The following is a 13,876-nucleotide window of genomic DNA, read 5'->3' as shown; positions in this document are numbered from 1 at the left end:
CAATGGCACCAATCGAGGGACATCACCACTGGAACACAGGATCAATCGGGTATGTGTTGTGTTGCAAGCGCGACACACATTGACATTATTTTTGAAACAATGGACGCGCCGCCAGCTCTGGTGCGGCGCGAAGACAAAAAAAACGCGGCGTTGAAGACGAGCCAACGCTGTCCCACCGGTTAACGGGTAGAGTAAATTAATAAAAACTAAACAGGAAGGAAGGCGTCGCGGGCGACGACAACGCCGACGACAACAGATTAAATTGGCTTACTTGCCTCATTCCGGGATTCTCTTTCTTCCACACGCAGACATTAAAGCTGAGATTGCAATTTGTCTCGCTGTTTGCTTTGAATAGTCCTTCACCGTGTCATCATCATCGCAACGAGCACCGGAGGAGGGAAAACAGCGGAGGGGCGGCGACAGCCAAATGGCCGTCTGGCGTCTCGGCAGCAGACCAGCCGCCATTAGGGCTGAGAGCGGCGTTTATCGTACAATTAGGGGCAGCCAGATCTACCTGTAATCATCTCCATACAGGTGTGAGCTGCTCCCTGGACAAGGGAAGTCACTCTTCACTTGTCAAACATCAACACTTTGATGTCGGCATTGTTCAGCAGCCATCCCCCCCACCCCTGCCCAGGGGGAACATGAGCTCTGCCGTTTACCTGTTTAAAACCCTCACAGATTTATTGCGTTTCGCTGCAGTCAGAGAAACACGCAACGACGCCAGGGAGAGAAAAAAAAAAAACCCTCTTCCTGCGGCTGATGTTCCTGGTGTCATGAATCATCTGATTTACGGCCTTCTCCTCCCCCCGGTCTGACGGCCCTACCTTCGTGTCAAGGAGGGTTTAAAGGAACAGGCACAGGTAAACAACTTCCCTTTCGATGTAAAGCTGCCAACTTTAGGGCTGGTTGACATTCACGACTTCAGAGGGCAATTGGAAGAGTGCGATAACGATCTCAGGTCGGCTGTTATGGAGGAAACGCGTCTCTCTCAGATCTCACGGATGTGAGATCTGACACATAAAGTAATCTTCGATCTCTGACCTCTCTCACCCACACACAGCATCACCTCCTCATACCACCGACATAACTTTTGGTTTATTTAATATGGACCTTAAGTAAAGGTGTAATTTAGTAAGTAAGTAAGGTAAGTAAAAAATACCCCTGGTCAGAAACTATACCATGACAAACTGCAGTTGTCCATAACAAACCAAAGTTGTCCATATCATTTTACACATAACATATTTACACAGAATAAAAATACAAAAAAACGAAATACAGAGTCGTTCATCAATTCCACCTAAAACACCAAAAAAACACAAATAGAAAATTAAAAACATAAAAACTGCAGTTTATTTTGTGAGCATGAGGCTGGTTCTCCTCTCCCCAAAGCGTCCACAGACAGCGCGTGGTTCTCGAAACACATTCAGAGAACGGGACCTGCGACCAGCGTGCAGAACCGCGGTGGGCCACGAGCAAAACACAACCACGACACGAGTGGCACGCGCCGCTGTCTCCCACCACGGCGCACCACAGCTGGGGCTCATGATAACACTGTTGGCATGAAAGGCAAACAAGTACGACCATGAGTGTGAGCCGTCACTCTGTAAATACATAATCAAGAGTTCAGACGATAACCCGATCAGCTGATGAGCTGAGTAAGAAAACACAGTGATCCAAAACAGCTGAAGAGGTGATCATGTAACAACTGAAGGATGATTAGATCACGACGCCCATTTATTTCCCTGCTCCGTCTCTCACCTTACACACACACACACACACACACACACACACACGCGCACGTGCGCACGCACGCAAGCACATACGCACATACACACAGAGACACATAAACACAGACACACACAAGCACACACAGACACAAGCATACACAGACAGAAGCATGCACACAGACACAAGCAGACAAAACACAGCACAGAAACTCCAACACAGCACAGAAACACACACATGCAGACACGATCAAACACACACACATAGTCATAAGCTCGCACGCACGCATGCACGCACACACACGCGCAGACCCATGCGGACACACACAGACAAAAACATTCGCAGACCCATGCGGACACGATCAAAAACGCACAGACACACAGACACAAGCATGCACGTACATACAAACACAGCACATGCACACAGACGATGACACACACACACACAAACAAGCACAGACGATGACACACCTTCACATGCACAGACACAGATCCACCCCAGTGAATCAGGTTTTCTGCTGCCTGTCTAGCTCTCTGAATCAACGATCGATTTGGCTTCTGACATGGATATATAACTAACAGTAAAGGGTTAAAACATGTTACTGTCACAATTTATTAATACATATTTATTAATATTTATAACAGTTGAAGGTAGACTATATACAAATAAAGCTGAGCTAAAAAGGGACTTTGTGCTTCAAATGTCAAAGTTACGAAAGTTTACAAAGAGATTAGAAAGTGAAGTAAAGTTGGTTACTTACCTTCTATTAATTATAAGAAAAACGAAAAGTGGACTCATGAATTGTGTGTAACAAAGTCTTGAACAACAATTTGCAGAACATGTTAGTAATCTTCGTCATGATTTAAGGGATTAATCCACATGACATTAACTGCTATTTTGCCCTTTTTAATTTTTGATGTTTATGTTTATGTTTTCCTTTGTTGGCGTCTTTGATATCAGATGTAAAATGGAGACCATGTGCTGAACAGAACTTAATGAAGGGCAGAGTTTGGGGGAATGGAATTTGCAATATTGAATGGTATGTCAGAGCACACACACACACACACACACACACACACAGACACAGACACACACACACACACACACACACACACACACACACACACACACACACACACACACACACACAGAAAAGACACAGACACAATAGAACAGTAGAACACAAACACACGCATGCACACACACACACACACACACACACACACACACACACACACACACACACACAAAGACACAAACTAGAACACAAACACACACTAGAACAGACACACTAGACAATCGGTGAAGTCCTCCAGCCTCCTCAACACCTCATGGCCCTTACCGGCTCTTCCTCCCCTGCCGTAGTCTTCCTCCCTGCGAGGTTAACAAGGTAAATCATGGGTTTGGACCTCGAAAACAAGTATTTGTTCAGCACTTCAATCGGCCGACCAGACGAGGATGAAAGGAGGGCGACTAAGGGCCCAAACTTTCCAAAAGTACCCCCGTAAGCCTCAGCGAGCGTCGGGAGGGATGAGTGAAGCCGAATCAAATGAGTGTCTGGTCTGGCACAATGGGGAGCGTCTTTAAGCGCCCCCGTGGAGATCAACAAGCACAGATGTCATTAGTTTGTTAAAAGAAACGCAAACAAGAAAGACGCGGCGCGGCGCGTCGTCAACTTTCAACTGGGTGTTCGCGTCGCGGCTCTCGGGCTCCAGAAATAAAAAATGCACAGCGAGTCACACTTTGAGGCGCTGATAAAAGACCCGTGCGGAAGATAAATGACATTAATGCATTTGAGTGTCTGACTTCAAAGGCTCACCTCTCCTCTCCGTTCGTCCCCCCGACGGCGGCCTCCCTTCATCCGCGACCCGGCCCTTGATTCTGCACATAACGTCCTGTTTGGGATTAGACGAGAATGAGCAAAGCAGCCATTAAAGGACATGAAAAAGAGTATAAACCCAGCAGGGTACGGGGTAATTATTTCCTAAATGCAAGGCATCCTGATGCCAAGAATGAACAATGACTGTGCTCTTTCAAAGAGGGGGAAAAGGCCCGTTTGGACAGAGGTGGCACGCACAAGACCCCGCCCCCCTCCCCCCCTCGCTCTCTCTTTCCTGCCTTTAAATCAAAATGCCTTCTGGGTAGCCTCCCACTGAGTCACGGTATGTATGTTCATATTCCATAGGGGGATGTGGGCTGAATGAGACGTGGAAAGAGCCAAATTGGAAAAGAACAGGGAGCTAATTGCAAGTTGGTTAGTGCAAGCGATTAGCCTTTCCTCGGGCCCTCTGCCGCCGCCGCCGCCGCCACACAGCCACGGTGGTGAATACGCACCAGTCAAGCACTAATTATGCATCGCTTCTCCTGGAGGGAGAGACGTTGGGTGAATCCAGCTAGGTTCCCTTATATTCATCGGTGGAGGGTGAGGGCCCAGGCCTGGGCAGGACAGGAAGCGGAAGTGGGTGGGGAAAGGGGAGGGTTGGTGGTTATAACGTTTGTAATAAAGAAATTGAGCCTATTATTGTTGATCCAGCCCCTGCAGAAATTAGTGGAACACATTCTATTTTGTTCCCTGTCAACTTAACCTCCCCCTTCATATAAAAAACTCCCCTCCTAAAACTCCCCGCGTCCCTCCTCTTCCCTCCCCCAAAAGCCCCTCGCGGCACTTCACAATCACACTCCCTTTCTGAAGGAACCGAGGAGAGGAGGGGAGAGGAGGGGAGAGGAGAGGAGAGGAGAGGGGGGAAAAAAAGCCTGCCAGAGCCTCAATTACACAATGGCAGAAAAAAGCTCCACACACTGACCTCCAGCCAGCTGCATTCACTCTCTGCACATCTCTCTCCACAGGAATTCTAAAGGCCCTTTTAGTCGGGTAGCCAGAGTGCAGCCAGCAGGAGAAGAGAAGACACATGCACACGCATGCACACGCATGCACACACACGCACACATGCATACACGCATACACATGTGCGCGCGCACACACGCACACACACACACACACACACACACACACACACACTTTGCCGGGGCCTGAGTCTTCACAGAGGGATTAATCATCTGTGAAATGGAAACAGCGACTCCGGGCCGCTGACACGGGCTGAACCCGCTGCAGGTTCCCCTCATCAGCTCTCCGGCGCCCGGCCATGGGGCCTCTAACAGGCAGGTGTTAATAAAAAGGCAAAAGGTCCCGCGGGGGCCACACACGCACGCCTGCCAGCATCACACCCGGCCCGGGGGGGCCGGCGTCCTGGTATTGTTTGGGTTTTCTTCGGAGGAGGAAAGGGGGAATTTGGGCATTTGGGTAAACCCCCTTCCCCCTTGGAAAGTGGCACGCACGCACGCACGCACACACACACACACACACACACACACACACACACACACACACACACACACACACACACACACACACACACACACACACACACACACACACACACACACACTAGGAACAATTATATGGATTCAATATGGATTCAGATAATTGTGACATGGTGGTGTTGTGAATATAAAATAAACATGAGGTCATGGATATTGATCTGTAAGTAAGACGATTTGGGCCTGCCCCCTGTGGAGGCTGCTGGCTTCGTGTTCTGGGGGAGAAGGACCCCTGCATATTATTGGGCTTCGAAAAAAAATGGGTTCTAGTATTTATTTTATGATGATTGAATTACGAAGCAAAATAGTGCACCGCAAAACAGGCTAATCCCAATCGACGTGCAACGTGTAAACACGGCAAGTTTTAACATCTCGATGACATGAATAAGGGTATGTTACGTGTGGTTGTGCCTGTCAGAAAAATGCTATTTACCTCCTGGCTGCAGCGGGCTCAGGGCTCAGCAGAACACACGGGTAGAGGGGGGCTTTAACGAGGACTGAAAGGCTTGCAACGTCTTCATCTGGTCCGCTAAACAATGTATGTCACGTTGTGGAACATCCACGTCAAATCAGCGGGTTGATTGTAATCAGCCGACTCATCGGGCCGCGTGCTTTTTTTTGACATTGACATTATTAATTCAATCTTCCTCTCCTCCCCACCCACAACCATATTTAACGTATTTCCTGAGATGTACTGCTGTACTGAGGGCTGGGGGAGACGTGGTCTGCAATACTGAGCAACACAGGAGGAAATTAGGTGCTATAGACCATTTGAATGTAATTGCAAAGGCCTTGTTAATTGCGCGGTAAGGGCAACATCCCAGGATGCAATTAGCATTTAAATAGCGGCATTGTATTTCCCACGTTATTCCCTGCGATGTTGCGTTATAGAACCAACCCCTGGCCTCGTGTTTTGATCGGGCATTTATCCGTGACCCAAAGGACGATGGACTGGAATGGGGGTGACATTACCATGAAAGTTTCCCTCAAGGTAATATTCACCAGACCCCACCGCACCTCTCCCTCTCAATCTGAACTCAGGTCAACGTGTCAAACGCCAGTGCCTGTGAGACAAACCCCCCCCCCCCAACCCCTCCACCCTCCATCACCCCCCATCCCCTCCATCCCACCTCGCCAGCATTGATAGGCGCCATTCTTCCCGACTCTAAAAGAGGTCCTCTATAGATTTCACTTGGCGATGCGTACACAACCTTTGACGAGTAATGCAGATCATTTTTTATTCATTGCCTAAAATTGTAGGCAATTATGTGCATAAGCGGCCACCTGCTTGGACTGAAAGCCTGCCGTCTGCAGGGGGGGGAGGGGGGGGGGGGGGGTACACCGGGGGTGGGGGATGAGGGAGGGTAGGGGGGGCAGCCAGGCAGCAGGCTCCGGCAGCAGGTGAAACGGCCCCCTCGTCAGCCCCCCTCTCGTTAGTGTAATGAGTGGTCAGAGCCTTTTCGTGTGTCAGTGCCCGGGAAAAGATTGGGCCTGTCGCTGGTGAGTGAAAGGCCAGATTACCTCACTTACTGGCCCATTCTGCGACCGGGGGTCACCCGTTCCCTGCTCCCGCCATTGATATTACGCGTCACGTGACCAGCCGGCAGACACATCCCAGGCCGGCGCCCCCCCCCCCCCCCCCCCCCCCCCCCCCCGGAGACGGAGGGGTACAGGGAGCGCAGGAGGAGGGATGGAGGGGTACGAGGGGGAATGGGTTGACAGGCCAACATCCGCTGCCATGGCGGCCCCATTAACTTAACAATGTGGCGATGTGCGAGATATGCATTTGCAATGCATGCATTCTGATTCCACACACACATAGGGTCGTCCTTTTCCCATCTCCATTATCTTAAGCTCCGGCCCGGGGGAATCGTCGCAAACACAGGGGGGGCGGGGCCGGCCGTCCTCGCATCCGGACACCGCGTGAGATGGCGGGCCAGACGATTCCCTCTGCCGCGCTCCGGGGGTTTCCTGGCGTGTGGACGTGTCGCGTGCGAGCACGGTGCGGCTACGAGCCGCCGCTGGGAGGCTACGAGCCGCCGCGGCCGCACCGCCGGTGTTAGCGAGCGTGGCTGGAAACACTTCCATTAGCCCCGCAACTCTGACCCAGGGTGAGGCCGCTGAATAAGGACGCGTGTTAATGACTGGTGCTGCGGGGGAACCCGTGACCCCGCTCACTTTCAGACGGAGCCAGGGAGGAGGGACAAATGGGCAGGGGCGGGCGGGCGGGCGGGTGGGGGGGGGGGGGGGTGGAGGCAGCATCTGGGGAGACGGCGTTTGGTTTCTCCTGGCCTGCTATTATTTGTGTTATTATATATTGCTGTGGGGTGGTGGGGGTTGGTGGGGGTGGTGGCAGAGCGGTGGGGACTCACATATTCAGGTTGGAGCTTTGTCACCGCCTCTAATGGCCGTCTTATCCAGCTTATCCACACTGGGTCCCATTGTCTCCTGGTGGATGATGTCCATTGCCCTCACATGGGGGGGGGGGGTCCACCGTGGATGATGTCCATGGACCTCAATGGGACATCAATGGGGGCCCCATGCTTCCGTCCCCGTGGATGATGACGTGGATGACAGACCACCGGAGGCCTGTGTCTCTCTCTGATCCCTACAGAGTGTCCTACGGCGTAGCGGCAGCATGCTCATCGTGATTTTGAGAGTGTATTTAGACGTAGAAATACATGCAAGCGCATATGAACGTATCAAAATGTATACGAGCACAGGATGAGCACGTAGACACGTGATGCACACACTTATGTGTACGCACGTATACACACTCACACACCCTAATGGCAGCAAATGATGTTGACCTTCTTTGGAAATCACAAGTTGATGATTGAGGTGCTTGGCTCTACCTGCACAGGTACTGATGGAGACACGGAGGACACACGGGAAGAGACGGAGCTGGAGGGAAAATCTAAAGAGGAAAACCGCTCACAATACTTTTCCATTCTGTTCACGAGGTGAGACACTTGCATATTCAAGGGTCTGTCCTTCAGGAAATCAACTTGACTTCAACCTTGAATAAATGTGTATATTATCTTCTTTAAACTGTAAAACTGATTTTTTTTTCTCCCTCCCCCCCTCCTGTCGATGTTATTTTATCATGTTCATGTTCTTTGGGTTATTTTTTGTTCTTGGGGTTCCATCACAAATTGCTGGCTGAACTGAACTCTCTGATCTTCTGCCGTGCATTGAGCACCACTGAAGAACACTGGGGCTCCTCTGGAAGTGACACAGCCACAAGGAACAGTCTGGGGTGCTGGCACGTCACTAGAAGATACAGGGTCCCACTCATCTGGAGAAGAAGAAGAAGAAGAAGAAGAAGAAGAAGGAGAAGGAGGCATCAAAGGCAAGCGTGCAGCTGAGCTCCAAGGATGGGTGATGGAGTCACAGGGTCAGACAATCTACCAGAGCCTGCTGGGGCTGTGGTTAGGGAGCTATGAGGAGACCCCCGTGGGTGCCTGGTGGAGAGGGGTGGTGGGGGGGGAGGGGGGACCTCGTTAGGTCCCATGCAAGCGTGTCCCGTCCAGGTGGCGGAGCAACGATGAGCGGAGTAGGGGAGGACGGGCCATCTGGTCGGTCGGAGGACCGGGGTGAGAGCGGTGTGAGCCAAACACGCTGATCCCTATCGTGTGTTGGTACAATAGAGAACACATAAAGTACGCGGCCCGGCTGCGGCGGCTCACAGTGTGAGGCCCGACCGGAGGGGAGCGCGGCTTTTCAATCTCCCATCGCCCTCTCCAGCCTCAACGACACGAGGCCCACATGATATCAAGTTCAATCAATTATATCAGGGGGGGAAAAAAATGTAATTCGGAAAAATTTACATTTATACTCCATGGCAAAATAAAAAATACAAGGCCAATCCAGGCCTAATCACTGGCATGCTAGCGCTAGCCGTGCCGGTGATTAGATAATGAGGCCCGGGGAACGTCCATTTAGCCGGCAGCAGCTCTCTGCCTCCCTCTGATTCACCCATCAAGGTTGGGGGGTGGGGGGGCGGGGGGGAAGGGAGGGGGGGTGTGCGGTGCATCTGTCACGGTGAGAGTGACAGCTTTGAACATTACCAGTGGCAAAACTGCAATAGGCCACCGTTCTCCACAATGTTACCCAATTCCGTCCTGTAAGCCATTTAAACGGTTAAAGTGATAGTTTATTTTAGTAAACTATTTTTTTCCCCCATTTCTTCCCTTGGTGTTATGTACGTTTTCAGAATAAGAAGATGAATAAGAGGCCGGTTTTTCAGAATAAGAGGCTGTGGAATAAGAGGCTGTGGGAGAGGGTGAAATAATTCAGTAAGGCTGGTTTTGAATATATACGCAAGCACACTATTCAAGTTCTGTCAGCAAGCTGAGATGTACAGATAATGTTGTCTTCGGTGTGACGAGACGGAGAATCCATGGCATGACACTGCGCCGTGGAGGCTGGGCATGTTGACGGAGGGGAATGCGTGGGCTGTGCACACTGCAGGTACCACAAAGCTACTTGACATAATCAACATTTCCACAATCGGCAGCTCAGGGTGGGAAGGCGCCACTGATAAGTTGACGCTCTTTGAGAGAAAATACAATCATCGTGACGGCCATCCATCAACATCGTCACCGGCGGCGCAGCGAATCGTGTTAAAATCCAGATGATCCACAGGCAGGTGTGGACAGGTGTGGCCACAGTGAGCAGCAACATACCAGAGTTGCACGAAATGCACCGACTACGTCACAGTTCTGGTTCAGTGACAAACCCTTCCTGGAAATCAAAGTCTCATCGCGTCATAATGCGAGTGTGCTTTGCGCATCGAATTTTTTGGTTACGTTGTGCTCCTCAGCTCCCCACTGGCTTGTGCGGCAGGGGAGTACAAAATACCCTTCTCCACTCATACACACAAACTGATCCACACTCTAGGTGGAGCCAGGCCGGAGGAGTGCACGATTTGCTGACGTAAGCAGCGGCTCAATCAAGGCTCAGCGGGTGAGTGAGCGCATGGAAACGCGCGGCCCTTGGGCGGTTAAAAAGAGAGAGAGGGTCTGAGTGGCCGGTGGATTGAATGACCGACGCTTGGGGGCCCATTAGTGCGCTGAAGACGGGCCGCACTGTGGGGCTCTGACTCATTACAGTTAGCTCAGGACACCTGTCGCCTCTCTCGGCAGATGCTGATGTCTGAGGTGCGGATAACATGTCGGTGTCTACCTACTGTAGCTCCTGAGTTCACTACGTCAACCTGGGCTGCTTCTCTGTGGCAAAGGTGCAACACCTACAGACACTCAACAAAACACTCAAACAAAAAAAATGAATTGATACACCTCTATACAAATACAGTCCTATAAATCTATTAAATACCCCAAAATAAATGCTGAAGAATAAATATGACTCCATTCTGTTTGATATGATATGAGGACTCCTTTCCATTAATGTTCCTACGATGGCCATGTCAGAGAAATGATACCCAAAAACGCAGAGGTTAACCCTCTCCTGCCCACGACTACATGGAGAGACCCCAGAATCTGCAGACTTTTAGGGTGCAAGCTGTTCTCCCCTGGGCTGCCCTCATGCTGAAATGAACTTATCCAATTACTCTCCGCCTAATCAGGCTGTTTTGGTTCGTCTCCTCTTGCAGGGGTACTCCACAATATAAACAGTTCACGTACGCCACACAGAAAGGGGGCTAATCAGTGGAATTATTGTTTTGCTGCTCCAATTTACCAGTTCCCTGTTCAGCACTGATTGGAGTGAAAATCTGCTATTGTGTCTGTGTGAACTCTGAGAATATTGTTCAATGTAAATCATCGGCGAGCCGCCAGATTACACATATATTAGAAATGCGCCGTGAAACGGCCGGCTTTTGTGCGTTAAGCTTCAAACTGAAACTATTTTCAGTTCTTCTCTATTATCGAGCACATATTAATTAGTACGTTTTTAGCAGAATCGTCAAATACATGGTAATGGCACACAATTACATTCGGTAAAAACTGACCTTAATTTAGACTAGTCAGTAGATTCAAATCGGTTTATTCTCTTAGAGTCGATTGTCACCGACGACGGGCCGGACAATGTGGTTTTAGGTCACTTAAAAAAAGCCGGGGGGGGAATCTGCACATCAAAGGAGCTGCTGGCGGCGTGTGAGAAAGCGGGGCAGGTGATCGCTAGACAGCCAGTCCTCCACCGTCGCTCTCTGCTGACGCGTCTTCCAGAGTAATTTGCTTTAATTATTTTCACCTAATTGAACATTCACATGTACTTCAGCGCGGCCCCTTTCAGCGCGTAGGAGCTGGGGGTACAGATGCACGTGGGATAAAAGGAGGAGAATAAGGAAGAAAATCAGAGGGGGGAAATCTCCACAATTAGGCCTTTAACGACCCAGTCTGGGTAGTGAAGACAGCTCTTATGAGGCTGTGGCTCCACACAACCACACAAAGGCATAAGCGAGACTGTTGGGGAAAAAAAAAAGGGGAGAGGAGGAGGAGGGGGGATGTGTGTGTGTGTGTGTGTGTGTGCGCACAAGTGTGTGTGTGTGTGTGTGTGTGCACGCACAAGTGTGTGCGTGTGTGTGCAGAAGAGAGAGTGTGTGTGTATGTGTGTGTGTGTGTGTGTTGTTAAAAGCCTGGTCTCAGGAGTCAAGTCTATTTAACAATTAACGTTTACTATTTCATTTCAAACGCTGGATGTTTTGAAGACACCATTAACAGGTGTGGCGTTATTGACCGAACAAAGGGCTTTGTGATGTGAGTGGATCTCAGCGGCCTCGTCGCAAACCGAGCGACCCCTTCATCTGCATGGCATAAAAAGAAAACACTCAATCCCCCATTTTGTCATTGACTCAATGTCCTTATTACCGCCAAAGGAACAATATTCCCGTTTTCATCAAACACAAGCATGGTTCAAGCTACGGGGCTGCGTGTTTTTATTTGGCACTGGATCGCTGGGACAAATACGACCCCTACCGTGTCATGACAGACAGATACTGTAGTATATGATTAAAGGGAAGCCTGTGCTATCTCTGCTCCCAGGTTAAAAACAGAACAAGAGAGCTAAATCAGTCATGATCGGGGATCCGCCCCTCATGTGACTACCTGGCAGGATATGTGGTCAACATAATTCAGGAAAATGACAGGATCCATTGGCTTCGAACTTCCTGTGCGTGTTTTCACTTGCAGGATAAGTAGGCGTACATCTGAGGCTCTCGCATTCCTCAAATTGCTTTTAAAAATGTTCATGCAAACTTGGTGCCGCAATTCTCGTGACACTCAAGAGAGCAGTAAAAGGAATTTTACGAGTCTGTCAGGGAAAGCACATTACCGGCATCTCCCTAACATAAAATGAGTGGCAGTGCAGAGTATTAATTCTTATTCAGGAAATATAGCTTTTTTTTCCCGCCGTTGAATGTAAGTTGTAAATTCCGTGTCACATGAATTTGACAGCTATTTTCGCTGCAGACGGTATCCTGTAACTGAGTTTGTAGCCTTGTTTCTCTGCATCGTTCAATTATGCCAAATACATCGTCTGTTAAAAAGCTATTTGACAACGGAAAATAGAGGGTTTGCGTCCTTTTGGGGATATATTTTATACACGATCCAATCTTTCAAAAGGAGATTATAGTGAAACGACAGCACTTGGTGTTATGTATATCAGTGCTTCACAAAATGTATCCGATTCCTATGTAATCTGCTCCTCGCGTCATATCAAAACTACGCATTAAATGTGCATCATCTAGGCTACACCTCTGAAAATCCTCCTCTAACATAAATATATGCTGCATTCAAACCCACCGGTTCCCCAAGACCAGCATGCAACACACCTTATAAAGGAAATGCACAGAGATGGCCTCGCCGGTTTTCATTAACCCTGATGCACAATAATCTCGGCGCTCATTCCTTTATCATTAACTTACCCTCTGTCATTTCATGATTTCATTTATTTTGTCAGGCCAGCGAGCCGGCGAGCTTTGATTGAAAGGAGCCATCATATGCACACCACTGTTGTCCCACATCATCCCCAGAACAAACCTTTTTAGATCTTTAACTACCGTAGCGCTGCTGATTGCACCAGCGCCAGCAATTTCCTAACCAACCGCTACCATGGGGGAACAATGATGTGTTCGGCTTTCAGGCCCTCCAGCCTTTCAAAAGGTGAACCGTTTCACCGTTTGGAACGAGATCTCCATAGCAACTCCTCTTTGAGGGGTTTAGAATCACCATCCAATAATTCTATGATGACCGGGCCTGGCTGTTCCCAATGGTTCTTTTCACAGCGGACAGGGATGCGGGGGAGATTGGGGGGGAGAGCCGGGGGGAGAAGTGGGGGAGGGGACGGGGGTGTGGAGGAGGAGGAGGAGGAAGCAGGAGGATTCTACAGTCTATTTCAAGCAATTCATCTTGCAGCACCCATTAGAATTCAAAATATTTCGACCTTCAATCACGGAGCATGTTATCTGGAGCTGCGGCGATCTCAAGTCAAGATGGAGCAGACATTTTACTCTAATCACACGGGATGAGTGGAGGCTGACAAAAACTCTTCATTGTCGCCAAATCAAAGTGCTCATTTAAAAACGCTCTGACAGCGCCTCACCACTGCCCACAAACACACGGGAGGAGGAGGAGGAGGAGGGGGAGGAGGAGGGGGAGGAGGGCCCCCCCCACCCCCCCCCCCTCCACCTGGCAGACATTGCATTTGTTTGTAAAACGAGTTATATAAATGCAGAAGCATACGTGGGGCATGTGCACACAGGGCGTTGTTGCCGCCGACGGCCCTCTCATTCGCTGGTACATAAACCGAC

Source organism: Micromesistius poutassou (genome assembly GCF_964030765.1).
Source record: "Micromesistius poutassou genome assembly, chromosome: 14".
NCBI lineage: Eukaryota > Metazoa > Chordata > Actinopteri > Gadiformes > Gadidae > Micromesistius > Micromesistius poutassou.
The sequence above is the reverse complement of the archived record's forward strand: the minus strand, read 5'-3'. Positions refer to the sequence as shown.